The sequence below is a fragment of the Pyxicephalus adspersus genome, chromosome 4 (genome assembly GCF_032062135.1).
Source record: "Pyxicephalus adspersus chromosome 4, UCB_Pads_2.0, whole genome shotgun sequence".
Taxonomy (NCBI): Eukaryota; Metazoa; Chordata; class Amphibia; order Anura; family Pyxicephalidae; genus Pyxicephalus; species Pyxicephalus adspersus.
Window position 1 is genome coordinate 39030291 of NC_092861.1, and position 19232 is coordinate 39049522.

At 36.5% G+C, this 19232-nt stretch overlaps 1 long non-coding RNA gene across 2 annotated transcripts in view; it reads left to right on the plus strand.

Moving 5' to 3' along the window:
• The window catches only part of LOC140330022 (uncharacterized), a 138361-nt gene extending 132864 nt beyond the window's left edge, over window positions 1-5497 (plus strand). Inside the window, exons 3-4 of one of the 2 annotated variants that reach the window (XR_011920569.1) lie at window positions 991-1115; window positions 2188-5497. This is a non-coding gene — a long non-coding RNA (uncharacterized lncRNA). The remainder of the gene's footprint in view (window positions 1-990; window positions 1116-2187) is intronic. The other variant, XR_011920570.1, reaches the window with a different exon arrangement.
• Window positions 5498-19232: the final 13735 nt, after the last annotated feature.

Below are 19232 nucleotides of genomic sequence, written 5' to 3' on the forward strand. Positions count from 1 at the left end.
TTAGCCGATCTGTATCAGGTTTTATAGGTTGGAGCATATATTTCTCTATCCTTTCCTAGTGTGTTGTCAGTATATTGACATCCAAGTTCATTGATTATCCAGATTTGTTGTTTGATATAATGATAATTAAATATCAATTTCCTAGTGCATTGGTGGTTGTGTGTGGTAGTAAACAGCAGGACATCTGCAGCCAAGCCCATATGTATTGTGTTTAGAATAGTTGGTCTCTGTTAGAGTCAGGAATAATTTAAAATACTTCACTAATAAATAATACCTAATATTTGCCCTTCAAAATCTTGTCTGTTTCTATCATTCCATTTATCAATGTCTAATGGTAGCCTAATGGGTGATGACTTAAAGTCATAGAAAACTCTTGTTTTTGGTACCAGTAAAATAAACATTGACTGTTACATTTGGTTGCATGGACAAAGTAAAAGTTTTTTTAAAGAACTGTTATTTAAGTCAGAAAGCATTAAGAAGCCAGGTCAGAAAAGGCTTATAAGGGTTGGTAAGACTTATTTAATAGTTTATATTTTCTTAACAGGGAAAACAAATAAAAAGGAAAAGTATTGTATAGGATTAGCAGCTATATTATGTACTTTTATTCTATTTGTATACAAATAATTTAGCAGCATTCTTCTGTTTGTGAAAAGTAGAAAGACACATGTTCAGGTGCTAAGCCACCTACGTTTTGTTTTGTTGTGTGAGTTAGGAAGAATAACAGCTCTAAAGAATGTTCATTTTTCAGTATTATTATTTTTTTTTGTTTTAAATTTACAATCCACATAATTATTTCAGCATCAGATAAGTGTTGTTCTGATGTGCATAACACTGACACTTGTGAAATAAGGTTCCCCATTTCCATTTACTTTACTTTATTTGAAAGATCTAAAGAATCCTTAGAACTCAGCATGTCAACAAATGACAGAAGGAGTTTGGTTGCCATGAATATACATTAAAGCTTTTCCTTACCTATGTTATATTTTTCAGAGTGGATGGAGGAGCTCTTTGATCATAAATCACAGTATGGATTAGGATCTTTGTTTTCATTTTTGATTGAGACTTTAAATGATTAATAATTCTAAAGGTCATATGTTAAGTACACCCAAAATAAGGTCAGTTCTCCTGCTGTGCAATTATGCTTCTGTTGTGAGTTATATGAAACCAAAGGCATGTCATTTTTGTAACATATTATATTATAACTACAGTATATGAATGAAGCACAAATCTTACATTTACTATCAGGAGTCATAAATAAAGTTGTAATGTTGTGCTTAATATGAGTCATCATCTTAATCTTTAGCAATGGTATATTCTGATCTCAAAAAAAGTTATAAATTACAATCCATACATATTTCTTTTTATATATATATATATATATATATATATATATATATAATTTAAGGAGCAATCCTTTCTCTACTGCCATGAAAGTAATTGTATCAGGTTAAACTTATTATGTTACTTTAGTGCATTTTGGCAAATATTTCTATAATCTATTGAATTATAGAAGAAGACATACAGTGCTTCTGTATCATGTATCCTTTAATTGATTCTGAAACAGAATACATGAAAATGCACTTCAGCAGCTGCTATTGAAAACCGGGCTTGTCAAAACCATGTGGCAGATGGTGGGGAATCTTCATACTGGAGTCCTGGAGAGATGTAAATACCTGATTAGGAATCAAATTATCTTCCACTCCACTCAGTTTCACCATTGTCAATATGCCACAAATGTCTGGATAGACTCTTTAAAGAAATGGAGCTGCTGCTGCATATGTGTTCAGAACTGGCCTTAAAAGTATTTAGTTGTGGGGTATTTTGAATGGTTTATCCTGAATGGGTGCTGCTTATTTAATTCATTCCATAATTGGTATTTATATGAATATTTAGATCTAAAGGGCTATAATAGTCAGTTATAGTTGTATACAACATTGTTTTCTTATATCTCGGGGCAAAGAGGGTTTTGTTCATTTTATGTTATGTTATATTTTATATGTTTATATTTTGTTTTTAAATTTAATTTAGTTTTATTGTCTATTTTCTGCTGTATTATGTATAATGTGTTAAAAAAAATTGTAATAAAAATAACTTACAAAAAAAAAATACTCCCAGTCCTTTAATTTCAACAACAATCTCCCAATTGGTTTTTACTTCCATTTATCTTTTATTCTTTTCTATTTTTAGGTATCTCCTGTAAAATCCTACCTTGTGTAGGCATACAAAAGTCATGGAACAGATGCTGGGAGAGACTTTCTTATATATGATGGCTTCTTTGTGATTCCTGGATTTTGAATGCAGTGGTGATGTCACAAACACCTCCTGAAAACTGGAATGGGGGTTTGATAATGATCTATGTTATTTAAAGTATTTATTACAAAATCATTTTTTAAATATCAGAGGGTTGACAGGGAAGCAAACCCTTAATTTGCTTTAAAAGTCTGCTTAATTTTTATATGTCCCAGTGTGATGTGCCAAATCTCATCAGAACATGCTATGCAAAGATGCCGTATTTTTTTTTCAGCACACACCATGCAATGCATGAGTTTGATATCAAGCTATAGCACATTGGGCATTTTGCATTTTTTCGCCTTGGGACTAATTTGCCCAACCATGCACATCACAGCCCAATGATGTTGGTAAGAATGTACATTACTAGCTGATCAGCCACCCACTCTGTTGTGGTGGTTCTTAAAGAGCTAAGATTTTAACATTTTACAGCTGGTAACAGCTGACTATATTGAACTACTCACTGCCACCCCCATTCATTCTCTATGGGCCACTGCAGGTGATCACATGTGGCATCTCACTAGAGGAAGCAGATCTAAGAAAGAGGAAGAGTTCTAAAAAAGCAGTAACTGCACCACAACCTCGCTGCCAGTCTAAACACCCTTAGAGATTTGGTGGACGTATAGTTTTTACTATATATGTTTTACATTGTTATTGTTATGTGTTGTTGCACATTTAGAATCTAAACAGTTTGGAAATTTAATTTATAACTCAATTTGCTGCAACATTTTATGTGTTGTTAAATCTCCCACATCCCCCACATAAACCTTTTAAGATTTCAAAGGGTGACATTTTATATGCTGTAAGAAAGACTTTAGTATTTGGTTATATTTTGCAATTTCAATAGGACCTTTCTAATCTGCTCAAACAGTGGTTTATCTGACCTTAATTTTGTCTCAGGCTTTTTTTTGTTGTTTTATATTGGCTGTAGAGGCCACTTCTGTATATATTATTTTTTCTATATCATCAGGGCATGGGAGTATCCTATGTAATTCAAATGTTTTTTTATTCAGTTGCTAACTTTCAGTTTCTTCCTAGCTTCTCCTCTCAATAAGTTAAAAATCCTTAATTACTCTACTATATTGGGGAATAAACAAATATTTCCTTACAACCAATTTTCACAAATATCACATTTCCAGCATATTTCTTCAATCACTACGATAATTTAAATGCAGTATGAGGTTTATGCTTATAGATAACAGAAACTTCTGGTACCTTTCATACTCTAGTTGGTAACGTTAGTTTAGGGATAGGCATTTTTTAAAAATTATGTAATGGTGATGGAATGATATCATGCATTGACAAAACCCATATGTCATTTGATAGGCAGTTATTTTCTGAGTGCAGCCATAAATAATAAATTACAAGATCCTATTCTCATAGTGCACGCTTATGGCTTGGGTGAGTTTAAAGCTGACTTATTGATTTTCCTCTCAAATATTCATAATCAAAGGTTTACATGTTAATTGTAGGTCATCACAGTAAGAACTGAGTTTTCTTTGGCCTGTCTGCAAGTATGATGAAGATGACAGCTCATGAAAACTGCACAGGCAGGGATGGTCTCTATTTTTTCTCGGGGTGGACAATGATAGGCTGCATTTCTCACCATTTTATTGTCACTTTCAATTTCGGAATTTCCTATCTTTATCTGGTAGTGTATCACTTCCCATTGTAGAAAAAGATGTCTCACATGTTTTTCCCTATTACACCAAATGTGAAAACAATCTTAGGAGATATTTATGGCTGATTTGACTATCAAGTGCCAAAATGAACATGGTGGTATTAACAATGCAAGATATTTGATTCCTAATAAGTCAAAATATTTCATGAAACTAGACATGTATATTTTACGAAAGCTTCCCTGGAACAGGAGCCTGTAAAATTGCAAAAGCCGGAAGATAAGCACAAAATTCAGCCTTAGGCTAAACTTTAGGTATATTTACAAAAACAATATTAAAATACAAACCACTACTTAAGCTCCTATTTGGATAGAACCTTTTACTCTTATCAGATGACTTAATGCAGGGTAAAATCAAACAAAAACAAAGCAAGCTAATCTAATTCTATTTACCCATTAACTTGTGTATAATATTCACTTCTTTCTAGCCTTCTATTCCCAACTTTATTCTATATGTGCTCCCTTCAACTACTATCAGGAGAGAGGAGAATCCGCCCACTCCGTGCTCCAACTTACACTATGCTACTTTTAAGGAAAGAATAGAGCAGAACCCATACTGAACCCTACTCAACACTACCAATGTATAAAGAAGGGGCGACCCCCCCTATCTAATTGCCTTATCCTCCAGCACTCTACTTCCTAACCACTCAGTTCTGCCAAAAAGAAATGAGAACATCGTCCTGCCCTGTCCTTGTTCTCTCCTACTCCAGCTCTACTCTTCATGAAAGAAAACATTATTCTCATTGCAGAAACCCTTACTGAGGTTTGTAATAAAAATATAATACAACATTTGCGAAGATGGTATGGTCATCATAATATTGATGAGCATTTTGTTTAAGATCAGGAAATAGATTAAGTGTAGGGTTTATCTTAAAAGTAAGTTCAAGACATAGCAAACTCCAAATGCTATTTTTTTGTAAGCTTATGCACATGTTCATATGTCATGTCTGCCATTATTTAATGGGATCTCCCACATGAACATGGGGAAAATGTATTAACAAAAACATTTGGGAAAAGGGAATTCTTCTAATTACAAGTATTAACTGCATATGGTTCCATAATGTAATATTATTACGAGGGGGACTTCAAAAAGTTTCCGCACTTATATTTTCGTTGGAAATGGTGATAATGGGAGGAGTCATAATTGATTGTGTCTGAAAGTGCCATACGACTAGAAAAATGCATTTCAAAAGAAGGTGACTATGTATAGAGATGTAATTTTTTTTTTTTAAATCTTAATAAATAGAGTTACCATGGGAAGATCCCCTGTTAATGAAACATTGATTTCAGGTTAGGTAAAATGGTGGATAAGCGTTAAATTCTTGGAGAGAAGTTTCTGTTGTAATCCCCTAAACGTAATGAGCGGTGGTATATTATTGAATTTGATATTGCCTTTTTGTACTATAGGTGTATCCATCTAAATGTTTGGTTAAATTGCAAAAAAGACCCTGCGTAGATATCACTCTTCCTTTTGGACCCTGTGCCTAATCTCTGAGGGGATCACACAAACATGGAGCTGACCATTTATCTTGAAATGTAAGTTTGACTTTCTGATATGTATGGAACCTGTTTTTTGTGGGTTGGATATTTGGTTATATAGATGTATAATGTGTATGTGCTACAACTCTCTTACCTTCTCCTCCTGTCGAAGTTGACTAGTTCCATGAAACATGTCCAGGAATAATTAAACCAATTAAGAACATAGAGAGATTTATTGTATGGTTTTAAATGATTTTTCAGAGAAAAAAAAATAACAGGTAAACATAACAAAAAGAATCAGGTATACAACACATACATCATATCAAACATAACAGTGTAGGCTTCGTATTAACAGACATATAGTACCAGGAAGCTGCATATACCCAAAAAATATGACAAAAAACATAACAGTCTGATCAGATTGTGTAGGGGAGATTCTATGGAGATCCACAGGGCAATAATACCACCTGGATAGAATTTTGTAATTAACCTCTTGAGCTTTACAGGTTAAGGCCAACTTATGCGTTAGGGTAAATGATTTTTCCCAATCATCCGCAGTTATGAGTCCAGTCATGTCCCTCTCCCAATATCTAGTGTATATAGGTGCAGAGGGCTCAGAGTCCTGAGCAATTAGCTCATACAACCTGGACACAACATGAGAGGGGCGGTCAGGCGAGCCAACCAACTGCTCGAAGGCCGTTAAACTTCTATATAGGAATGATAAATCAGTAAATGAAGCTACAAATGAGCTCAGTTGCCTGTATGAAAACCAAGAAAGCAACTTGCTTCTGTTTGGGAGATCCAGGGAGGCAAGTGGGGGAACCCGTCCATTATGTAATATACTCCTAAGATGACGGCTGTCCGAGGCGGACCACGATAAAAATGTGGAGGTTCGCATTGCCGGGGGGAACGATGGATTATCAAATAGCGGTGTCATGGGTCCTGGATTCGTGAACAATTTGCCCGCTCTGAGGAATAAATAAATCTAATGTAAGTGGTAGTAGAGGGTGGGCCGGCCGTATCAACGACCGGTCCACCCATGGCAGGGACCGGAGACTAACTGGAGATAGGCAATCTTCCAGCTGTACCCATTCCTTCATCTCCCTGTTGTGAGAGAACAGTATAGCTCGTGCGCCCCCCAGTGGGCCCCAGATATAATCAACCATAGGATCCAGAGGGCATTCAAGAATAGCAATCTAACTAACAGTTGAATCTACAGCAATAAACACTAGAGAAATAACGCTCAAAATAGCTACCAGTACATGGAATGGAAAGTCCCACCGTGGAGGAAAAACGTCTTGCACAGGATCGGATGTAGTCCGGTTATGCTTGGCAGCATAGGCAAGGCTCCAATCAGAAGCAGATTGTTCTCTCGGATAGGCACAGTGTGAGGTAATACAAGGTGAGGTCAGAAGAGTTCCGGTGGCGTTTGGTAGCCCAAGAAACACAGAAATAATTAGGATGGCAGACATAAATTCCAGAGATGATGTTGAAGGCAACCTGAGATCCCAAAAAAAAAAAAATGGTATCCTAAGAAATACAAAATGAAAAATTTTCATGGCATGTAAAGATCCAATAAAAATTGTTGACGATGTCGATTCAGCTGACTAGGTCATGGAAGGAGGAGAAGAAGAGAGATGACCCGCGGAGGTGCTTGGAGAACTATCAGGCGGAGGTCGTGGAGGAGCTTGCGATGGCGCTGGTTTGCTGCTGAGAAGTGAAGTCGCTGTAGGCCATTCAGGTAATATAATATCGGGCAGGTGTAGATCCCGTACAATGTGAGGCAGGTCAGATGGCTCGTGGAAGACAGGGGTTCCACCTCCAGATCTGATGATGAGATGGAAGGGGAATCCCCATCTATTTGGGATGTTCCGTTTGCAAAAAACTGTTAAAAGTGGTTTAAGAGCCCTGGGGAGATCCAATGTATGTTTAGAGAGATCAGCGCCCCAGCGTATTCAATATTTGTAGATTCGCTGGCTTTTTTCATGATATCTTCCTTGGTTCTGAAAAAATGAATCCGACATATAACATCTCTAGGGCGTTGCGGACTTGCGCTGCGTGGGCCCAGAGTCCTTTGTATCCGGTCTATCTCTATATTAACATCGGATGGAAGATCAAGAAGCTTAGCAAAAATAGAGTAGGCCGCGGTGAGCAATTCTGAATTCGGTAGGGTTTCCGGCAGACCCCGTATACGTATGTTATTCCGCCTGTTGCGGTTTTCAGCGTCATCATGTAACAGATACAACATATTAATTTGCGCCTCATGGCGTTCCAAAACAGCCGCATGGGATACTACTCGTGAAGAAAGATCAGCGCATTGGGTTTGTAGAGCTGTGGTGACACTGGTAACTTGTTGAACGGATTCACGTATAGCGTGGAACTCTGCCTTGCAGCCCGCTTCCAAGCGCCCAATACTGTATTCTAAATCCTGCCTGCTGGGTAAGGCACGTAAGTGGGCCTTCCAGTCCCACTCTTCTGCGGAATCTAACATGGCAGGGCTATGATTTAAGGAAGCATCCGAGGAGGGCATCATGCAGGGGCTAAGGGTGGGGGAGTCAGGATTTACCTCTGATGGTTGAGGTGTGGAGGCATCTGGGCCGCGTCCTGGTGAGTCCTGTTGCGATCCAGCCCTTGGTTGAATACACTGCGCCGACGTGGCCTGTCCATCGGGAGCCACCAAAAATCGAGCCCCCGGCTTTGAGGCCTTGTCGCGGCCCCCGCGGCCTCCCGCTGGGAAGAAGCTGGAGACTCCTACGGTGAAGGGCTTGCCCCCTCCGGGGCGTCCCTTCTGTGCCCCCTTCTGTTTGGGGCCCATGAAAGCCAGGAAAGAGGCGCTTTAGTGCTTACACATAAAGAAAACCCCCAGACGGGACATGCGGGTTGGGTCTACCTGAATTCGAACAGCCATATTCGTGTCGAATATAGGGACACCTGGTCAACACTAGTGGTAACCAGAGATTTATGGTTAGGCTAATGCTAACTTATAACTATATAAGTAACATATACTTCGTAATATATTGTAAATTATTAAAAAGTAATTTTTAGTCTAAATTAGTTTGAGCTGAAATACATCCAAAACAAAGTTGCTTGTTTAATAATAGCCAATATACCAGACAGGACAACCCTAGACATCAGCATGTCCCACATGAAAGATATATGTAGACTTAGGGCTAATATATAATGGAGAACAGATACCACTATCCTCACTCCATTATCCATTATCCATGACCTGAATTTTATGGCCTAAAAAACGTCATAAATTGTGAAACATGTAGTATTTCACACAGGAGGAACTCTGTGATTGGATGAGAATGGATCATATGACATTGAAAGGTCATGTACCAGGGTTTCACTTTTTTCTCTATTCTGTTTTATTGCTCTCCACTGTGCTTTATAAAGTTGCAAAGCTTTTTTTTTTGTGAAACAGTACTGAACTACACTATTTTTTAAATTGACCCTGAAGCCATTAATACTATAGTAGCAGATTTTTTCTGAGACTTTCATTTTCCAGATCTTTGTTTCAAGACATTTTAGATCAATGGATATGTTATATATCATTGTATCTTAATTAGAATTGCCTGTTTTCAGTCTGAAGTATGGAAAGAACTTTACATTTAATTCCCTAGTTCACTTTGCATAACTAAACAAATCCAGGGCACAAATTATTTTCTGTCACAAGAGCTGGTCAGAATCAAAGTAATTAAAGTGAGGTCAAAGCTTCTATTTTACTTTTTTTATTATTTTACAACTAAAGTTAAGAAGATTTTCAGCAAACCCTCTTGTGGCGGCTACATATGGCCTGACTGAGATAACTGGCAAAAATTCCTTTTTCTTGGGAATGGCAAATCACATCATTTTGAAAATCCGTACCGCTCATCTGCTCAATAGGTTTAATCTATAAATCTTACAGAATGGTATTTGCTGAGCCAATTGTGTTAAATTACAAAAAAAAGAAAAGTGAGAACAAGTAATGCAATCCATCCCTGAGATTTTTAAATCCCCAAACAGCAAATCATTGCAGAATTTCACAGTTGAACTTTGATATTCATCATTGTAGAATTGCTACTAGAGACATCACAGCTGACATGGCCCTCAAGGTAAATTGCAGACCATAGAACAGCAATACCTATTCAGAAACTGATTTAGAGTTGGCAAGGGGACAATTTCCTTACAGTAGAGCACATCAACACTCTGCTCTAGCGACAATATATTGCTAGCCGCATTATCTGTAAATATATTTCACTGGCTGGGAAGGCCTGATTTGTAGCTGAAATAAGGAGGTAAAATCCATTATCATACCTATTGTGCTAAGATAAGGAAAGCAATTGGCATTTGCTGTGACAGTGCTAAAGATTAAATGATTAGCAAGATACAGCACAGGCGGAAGAAGAAAAGTGGCTACGCCAGACAATATCTAAATAAAACATGAAGAATCATGCACAGCTGGACTGAGCAGAGTTGGTGATAGAGCTGACGTGAACAGTAAAATAAAATACTGTCAATGTCTGATTCAGTCTGCACAAGAGAAGACAATAGAACTGAGTTATTAAGAAAGTATGGTACAGAAAAGCTAAAATAGTTTACTTATTTGACTTTTCCACAACTATGACAAAAAGCTTGTCACTCACTGCTCATTTTTACCAAGCTTTTCTGTCATTTAGTACCACCATGAGCACAACATACTATTGATGTTAAAACGTATTAGAGACAATTAGGACCATGAAATGTTTATATATAATTTCTTCTATACCAGATTATACTAATAGGTGGCACCGCAAATAAATTCTGGAATTGAAGCTTTTGGACATAGCAAACTAGGGAGCCCTAGGCTATGTACATACATTAGATGATTTACCACTGATAAGAACATTCCAGCTCACCTCAGGTGAGAATATGTGTACAGTGGTCTCCTGACGTCATTCGTGGATCTGTCCTGACGGTGAATGACCACTGTATTGAAGTCAAAAGAAAAGATCACAGCAGGGTGCTGCCAACTCCTATTTCCATAGAACGCAGTATGGACATTACTCATTCTGTCATCTATGACTTTTTTGTTGCTGGAAGCGATCATGAAAGATTGTTTCCATTGACAAAAATTGGAGGTGTGTACACACAGTAAAAGTGACTGGTGACTGTGGATATGAAGTGAGTTTGTGTACAGTTTTGCTTAAAGATGACTCTCCGGTAGAATATCATTTGAAGAATAATACCTTGCATGTTTATTCTCTCTTCCTTAATGTACGTTTTATCATTTGATAAAATATGAGATGGGTAAAGTCTAGGTAGATGGCATCAAATTGAGTTAAAACAGCTTCTATTTCAAATTGTCATGACAATGTAAAGCAGCGGTCGCCAACCGATGGTCTGCAAGAACATTTTGGGGGTCTGGCTGTTGCGCCCCGAGCAGGGTCTGGAGAGGAACCCTGCTGGAAGGGGTTACCAGCCAAAACCGCAGAATATGTCCTCCCTATGGATCGCAGGCTAAGGGAAATGGTCGGACTATGTCACCCCTACCGATCGCAGGCTCAGGGAAATGGTCATGTTGTGTCTCTGGACAGAAAACTAAAATCTCAGTACAGTGTCACAGGTAATGGTAGGAGGAATCGCTAAGCGCTGCAGTGGATGCTGGAAATAAACACTCGTGGAAAGGTCGGTTACTGAAAAAACATAGTAAGATGAATTGTACTTAATAGCATAGGTAGTAGGACAGGCAAGTATTTATAATTTTCATTGTAGGTTTATCTTGCATTACCACTTTTATTTAAATAGCAAGTTAAGGGTCCTTTTGCATTACTGTGATAAATGTAAGCCGGCCTGCATTGAAAACTTAAGCTCCATGATATTCTGGGAGTTTACTGTAACCTTGCTGCAACTAGCAGAGATTCCAGTTAGTACTCAATCAGTGTGTCTCCTTATAGTAATAGGATCTAATAGATGATAAATAAATGTAATTTTACCTTGGTAACTCTTTTAAATTGTGCAAACACATTTTGACTTAGTAAAGGTAAATAAAATAAATCCCATAACATTTTGAACCTAGGTATAATTCTTGTTCTCATCCTAAATACATTAAAACTGCTTTTTAAAAAAAAAACATTCCAGCAAAGCTGAAATTCAGTCTAAACAAGACATTCAAAGCAACTAATTTAAAATAAAAATGTGACAGTATGCACGACAAATCATAATTGCTCATATCCATTATTGCATTACGCACTCATAATTGGTTTAAATATCTTGTCATTTGTAGCAAAACATATTTAGTTAATTTAGCTACTTAACATTGTTCAGAATTTCAAATTATTCACAAGGTACTTAACACAATCCATAATACAGTTGCTGTCATGTTTTAATAAGGACTTTAATATAAATTACATTTACAGCAAAAAGTTCATTGAAATGCCGCAGGTGAATTATCAGATGGCACAACATTATGATGGAGATATCCAAGTGGTCCATTAAACTAGAAAGTATTCTCAGTATTTTGAATAAAGGATGACTTTAGTCACTGCCTTCGTACTATTTTTTTTTAAACTCTGAAATTTGTCATTATGTGGCAGATATTTTATATGTACAGTTTGCACTTTCTTTTCATTCTGCTGTAGCAGTCATAACAAAATGACCTTGTAAAACATTTTAGGATATCACATTAACAGTATATTTTATTCTGAAGAACTTTTCCATTGTTCCTAATTTAATTTCCATTAATGTTTTAGTTGTCTATTCTTGATCCAGTCTATAATTCTGTTATATAGAGACCTACTAATAGTAAACCTTTAGCAAGTCACATTTTGCCACTTGTGTTTCTGCAGAGAGGAAACAAACAGGACAATGACTTTCTGAATCATGCAGTTCTTTGGGGAAGGGAAAGGGGTTTTCTTATATCAGTTCAAATAGTCAAATGAAACTCTATTGGCACACCAAACGTCTACACAAAAGTGAAGGGTATGATTGTATTCACATGTCATCCAGCCATAGGCATACCTGAGATAATTTATGGCATCTTAATCTATGGAGTCTCTAAAGTAAGAGGTCATCAACACTTGTTCTTAAACTTCAATATCGTTCTATCTAATTGTTCATAAGAGCATAGTTTCACTTCTGCTGCTAAGACTTTCTTTTGACAGTTCATAAAGGGGTCATCCTGTCTGTTTTAAGATGTCATGGTATCTATTTTATTCATGAACTCATGAAAGTGTTCAGTCCAGCCAAGGTTTAACTACTTTCAAAGTAGACGTCCTGGCTCACATAGTTGGTGTGGAGAGAAAGGTATTCACTATACCTTTAAACAATTGTCAGCTAATCCCATTTACATTGCTTATGCTAAGATCATTAACCTTATGAAGACAAGAATTGCAACAAGATGGTTGGGAAAAGCCAGCAAAGAACATCCTCAAGTCACAGGTCTAAAGTGTGGCTTTCTGCTCTACATGGAAAGTGAGCCTTACATTCAATACTCACCAAATGCAGTCAATCTACAAGCAGGTTCATAATAAAAATTGTGAAGGAACATCATTAGTCTATATTTCTGATTATTTGTAAAAAATATTATTGAACACGTGCGGCCATGTGCGGCCGTAACGTGTGGGCGAGGAAATGAAGCGGCAAACCCAATTCGGGGGTGGCAGGGGTGGGGTGGCAGTGGCGGCCGGTCCATTGAGGGCGTACGCCAGGGCGAAGGAAAAAAAAACGTCACCGCGTCGCGTACAGTGAGCGGCTGCAGCCCGGAAAAGGCGCAGTGCAAACTCACAATTCGCGTACGCCCTCAATGGACCGGCCGCCACTGCCACCCCAGCCCTCGTTTATAACGCGCACCCAAACTTTGATTTCTTTTTTTGGTATAAAATTTTGCGCGTTATACTCGAATAAATACAGTACATGAATTTATGAGAGTTGGAACATATTTTTGTGTTCCCTGTGTTGGAACATATTTCTGCATGTCTCTTGCCATATTTTTGTTTTAGTGTTGTAAAATTACCTTAAGAAAATCATAGAGATGTAGGGTCCCTGTCTGTTTTTTCAATCTAAATGTCAGTTGTTCACAGGGTTATCGCTTACCATGCTACTAGCCCATACCACTCTTACTGATGACGCCCAACGGTTGGTTGTCTCTGGGCTCTTTGCTCTAACAAGATCCATTCTGAATCTGCACATGAGAGGAAGCAGAGGTCATCATTAGGTCCCTGAAAAATGATGCCCAACAGTTGGTTGTCTCTGGGCTCTTTGCTCTAACAAGATCCTTTCTGAATCTGCACATGAGAGGAAGCAGAGGTCATCATTAGGTCCCTGAAAAATGCCTGAAACAGGAAGATGTCATATTCCTGTAATATAATAAAAAGAAGATTCGGTAATTTTCTCTTTATTGGTTATACTTAGTTTTGATAACAAAATAAACATATTTTTAGCTGGGTAAACATAAAAAATTGTTTATGTTTGTTTCATATTTACCTTTTGCAACTAGAAGGTGATACTCGGCAAACTTTAACTGCTTTGCTGAAAATATGGTTGTTTACAAAACTAGCTACAACAAAGAAAGGCTTCAGTTGGAATTCCTGTTTAACAGATTTTTCCGCACCAAAATATGAGTTCCAGATGTTTAATTTCAATTATATGTAAGCCAAAGGAACTAAATACTAAATGATTACCTAAAGAAATGATACATTTAAATATGTGCTCTTCAAATGGTTATATAAAGGAGTCTTCCAGTTAGGGTTTTTATAAACCCTTAAAAATTGCCCGATCTTTCTACACAACAGATTATCAAATTAGGTCTAAAACGACCTCATCTGCCTTTTCATTTAGAACAATAAAGGCATCTATAGCCCCTCTAGAGAACAGACTTCTTTGAAGTGTTTCCCATACTGCTAAATTTACTGGTGCTATTTAGTCATACATAATAAATAATCCTATTTGGTTTCACAGGAGATGCGCAGTACAGATCTTACTGATGTAAGAGATCTTTCATTTTGCCTTCGTTACGATATATACAGTACACTGATTTTTTAGCACCATTCCCCATGCTCCCTTTGATTAAAACATAATTAATTTCGTAATACATTTTGCTTCCATCTGCTGTAAAACTTTATCAGTGTTCATAGTTAGTGTTCAAACTTTATCAGTGTTCAGTTATCACATCATTCATGTTCATATCCCATGAGTAGTAAAAACTCCCTCATTTGTGGTATCTTACTAAAGTTTTATGCTGATCTTTTCCTTATTTTACCATAAAGCTGTATGAAGTATTACAGCAATCAAGCCTTCAAATTTCAATTAATATGCAGTCAGTGAAAAGAAATAATGACATATAACATAGAGAATAATCAAGCTGTCAAACTCTAAATTAGCCCTAGACATAAATACCAGTCTGCTGAAGAATAATTGAATATAAAAACAATCAGAGAAGGGACATTGTGATTGGAAGTATCTAAATAGTGAAAGGGCATTTGCTAGCAGACGATTGAAAGGATTTATGAATATTACCAGTACTACTTTAAAAGAACCTGAACTTTAGACAAAACTTTTTTTTATATTGAGTGAAAAGAGCTTCCTTTAATTGGTATCCTTTCAATATCTGGACAATAAATTAAAAGAACATTTTTTACCTACTTGCTAAGCTGCTGAAACTAACAAGAACATCAAAAAGTATTACTTTAAGCTGTATGTAGAACACCTTATAGAAATACACTGTAATAATGTTGTCACAATGTATTGATGAATGAAACCTCCAAATACTGTTTGCAGTCTTCATCCACACAGGAGCTGCTATCTCTGCCCCTGAGACAAGCATTTTTAGGGGACGTAGCAGGGAGGAAACAAAGAGTAAACAAAGTATGCCCAAGCTGAATGAAAAGTGAATCAATCAAAGACCTACTTAAGGACATAGTAAGATATAAAAAGGCATCAAACAAAATATCAAACATCCTCCAAAAAATACTTTTATATAAAAAAATGTCTTTCATTTGTATTTACTCTGTGGGGGTAGTAGTTACTGGCATCACTGATGAAGCTAGGTGGATCCAGTCAGGTGGAATGAACCCTATGACCGTCTTGTTGCAGCTGTTGGACACTTCAAGACACTTTTAAAGTTTGATAAGGTTTAAAATGGACCAATAATTGCATATCGTGTGCATTATATGCTGTTAGCAGTGGCAGAGGGTTGATTCATGCTTTTAAATGTGCACAGCAAGGGACAACACAATCTCTTTCCCAGAAACACATAACAACCATTATAGGTTGTGGAGGTAAAAAGTGGTGGTTGAAGATTAGCAACAGGAAAAGCAAAAAAATATCAATGAAAGTTCGAAAATAATGTAAGCCATATTGATATTATTATCTGTGCTTATGAGTGCACTTTGAGACCAGGAGGATAAACTAATCTTTCAAGTTGTATGATTAAAGTATAAACAGTGTGTATGCCGGTGCACTACTCCAACAGTCGTAAAAATGATAATACAGAATTATAGATGAACATATTTGTAAAGCTTAATAGAGGTTATATAATATGCAGGTATGAACCCAGTAACACCAGAGAAATGTCCCTTTTCATGTGGATTACAAACCACTAATTACCATTTGGTGGAAAGATGGACATCATTTCAAGGCCTTCTACATTCTTATCATGTTAAGACTATTGTCCGTAACACACTGCTGACTTTTTAGAATTTTTAGGACAAATAATTTTGAGCCTTAGTATATTGGACGCCAAAAATCTAAACTAGACAACTGGAAGGGATTATTTCTAAACATCTCTCTCCCCTATAGTCCCAAAAATTGTCACCTCAAAAATAGTCTAAGCGCTAAACATAGAGCGCTAGAAGTGATATGGCAGGGGTCAGGTTGTGGTTTGATACTTGCATTACCCAGAAACAGAGAAGTAGAAAAAAATAGAGGAACAAGAATAAAAGAATTAAAATATATAGGGTAACCCATTGTGTATTTCCTAGGATATGGGTTGCATAATGCACATTCTTTTCAATAGTTAGTTCAACATGACCAATATTTGCTATCATTATTCCAGTTTAGATATTGACAAATGGAGCAGTTTAGTAATTTGTCTATACTTATGAATCATTTGATCCATGGATTGATCCACCACTGGAGAATGTTATTTCATTAGTGTCCTAGAAGTCACATAGTGGATCCCCTATACGCAGCTTTGAGTTCCTCTAAGCAATATATGTAGATTTGTCCCCCACATTCCCTACATGTAATGCATGTGGCTAATTTTCAGTGGTCATTGGATGTAAAGGTCTGAGGTTTTTTAATGGGGCATTTTTGAACTCTTTTTATTTTTACGGTCTCCTAGGAAGTAACAAAAATAACGTTATTGTGGGTGACATTTTGAAATTTAGTTTGATGACTAAGATTGATATCTTTCCATTCCCTAAATAGATAAGTCTTTAATTCTAATAAAGATACTATTATACATCAGGGATGGGTTGTGTCCTGTTTTAAAGCAATTTATGTGGGATGTTAGAAGTTCTTCAAGTGGAAGGAAAACTGTACTGAAGGTATCCTGAGGGGAATGTACAGGCTGTTAATGCTGATTTCACTTTTTGCTTGCCATGCTGATCATTTGGCTTCAGTATAGTTAATGACGCAGTATAGGTATGCAGAACAATTTCATCTTATTTTGCTTTGACATTCTTAATACTTGTTTTGATCTCTATTTGCATAATCATGTGCTGGCAGTTTTTTTACAGATGCTTCTGGTATGCATAGATCAATGGCAAACTGCACTGTCAATACACAGGGTATGGCACAATCTGTTGCACAACACTCCTCTATGCTTCTAGAAATGGAAAAGGCAGGGTAGAAGTTTTGTAAAAGGTCCTGAAACATGGACAATCCCTAAAATGTAATCTCTATATTGCCTCCCATAACAATATGCTGTATGTAGAACTGAAAATTGCTAGCATTTCATGTCCTTTTTAAGAAATAAGAACATTTTTTTTAGAAATAAGAACTTTAATGTTAATTGTGTTGCTGATGTTATCTTGGAAAGTAGGTTCTGTTACCACTGTAATCATTTAAAGAAAATTTTTGGGCCATACAACAATGCAACCAAAGCAATGAAATAAATGTAATCAGATGCTTTGGTATTTTCTTTCTATCCTTTTCCATTCCTTTGTATGTATGTATTTGAAAGATCAGATCTGGTACTGTAACCTGTTCATTGTTTCCTCCATGTGCACTGTTAGATTTTCCTCATAAAAAATAGATAAAGCAATTCTCAGCAAGTTACCAATCACACTGTACTCCATTGTGGTTTAAAATCCCTGTGTTCCTAAAACCTTTGCCCTTCTATACATGAAAAAATTTGTAAAAAAAGTATATATAATGTTCTAAGAGAGAAATAATTGAATGATTTCACTTTAGTTTCACTTTAGTTCTTCTCAGTTCAGTATTATCAAAAGGACCAGTCAATACGATGTGGATTTATTGGAATGATGAAAAATGCATACAACCACAATGCAGTGCAGAAGATACTTATTAGCAATGCTTAAACATACAGGAAAAGCTGCTGCAAACACAGTAAACAGTTATCTTGAAAATCTTGACTTTGGTAAGTTGATATGTTTATTTCATAAAGACATCATATATTTTAAATGTAACCATTATTCCAAAAATACCCTTGGTTCAATGAGATTTAAAAAAACTAATTTTGTCATTCTGATGATAAGTATGTACAGTGTTTTACACTATATTTATGTTTAGTATAATAAATACGATTTTTCCCATAGATTCAGTGATTATGTTACCTACAACATGATTCAACATTTCAATTTAGGTTTCTAAAATGGCTCATTTTCAATCTGATGTATATACATAGCTGTTAGTAAAGCTCTCCAAACAGATTAGACATCAGCACATCTATGTGAACCAGCCACCAGAAAAGAGTAAAATTTGAAACTTAATAATTTTAGTGCAGTAAAATTAATTTTACCATGTTTGGTTGCTAGGAGTTCCTTGAGCAATGAGAAATCCTTTTAATTGACACCAATATATGTTTGGCTACCTGTAAGGAGGACATTATTTCTACTGGTCAGCCATGTAAGAGGCTCTCTTCCTATTGACCAGGTTAATGTATTGTAAGCTGTGGGTATAGCAAGCATAGCAGGAGTTCCCTAAGACAGATGATGTTTCAAATGTGGAGAAAGGCTACTGTATCTTGTCAACTAAAAGCAATTTTTACAACTGGTCTTGCTTTTTAGATTGGCAGAGTTGGCTATGTTGCTTAAACCCCCCTTTTGTGAGCTGTATTGTCTAAAAGAGGAAGCATGTGAGATTCAAAGGAATGAGGGATTGGCTCACTCAGTAGAGATAAAGAAGTTTTTTTTTTTTCATCATATCTGGCTTTTGCATTAGACACTAACCAAGGTTGGAAGTGTTCAGACTGTCATGCAGGGACCTCTCGGATATAGCACTACCAGAAAGTGGATTCTTGTTTGAATAATCACATTCATCATATTTTATGCAACGCCATCATCATGATCATCATATTTTATGCAACGTCAAAATATACAAAATCATCACATCCAAAAGTACAGTATTACAAAAATCAATTTCAAATTAAAATGTAATAGTAATTCTATTTTATGTTCACTTAAATGTAAACTCTGACTGTTTGGCATTCATCACAACTTGTTCAGAGGTTGACCTAAACCAAGGGCACCAACCACTTGCAGAACAAGAAGGCACCTGTGGATACTATTGGTACTTTAAGGATCAACATATTGTGGAAATTTGTATTTTACAGTGATCAATATAGAGGCAACAGTTCAATAGC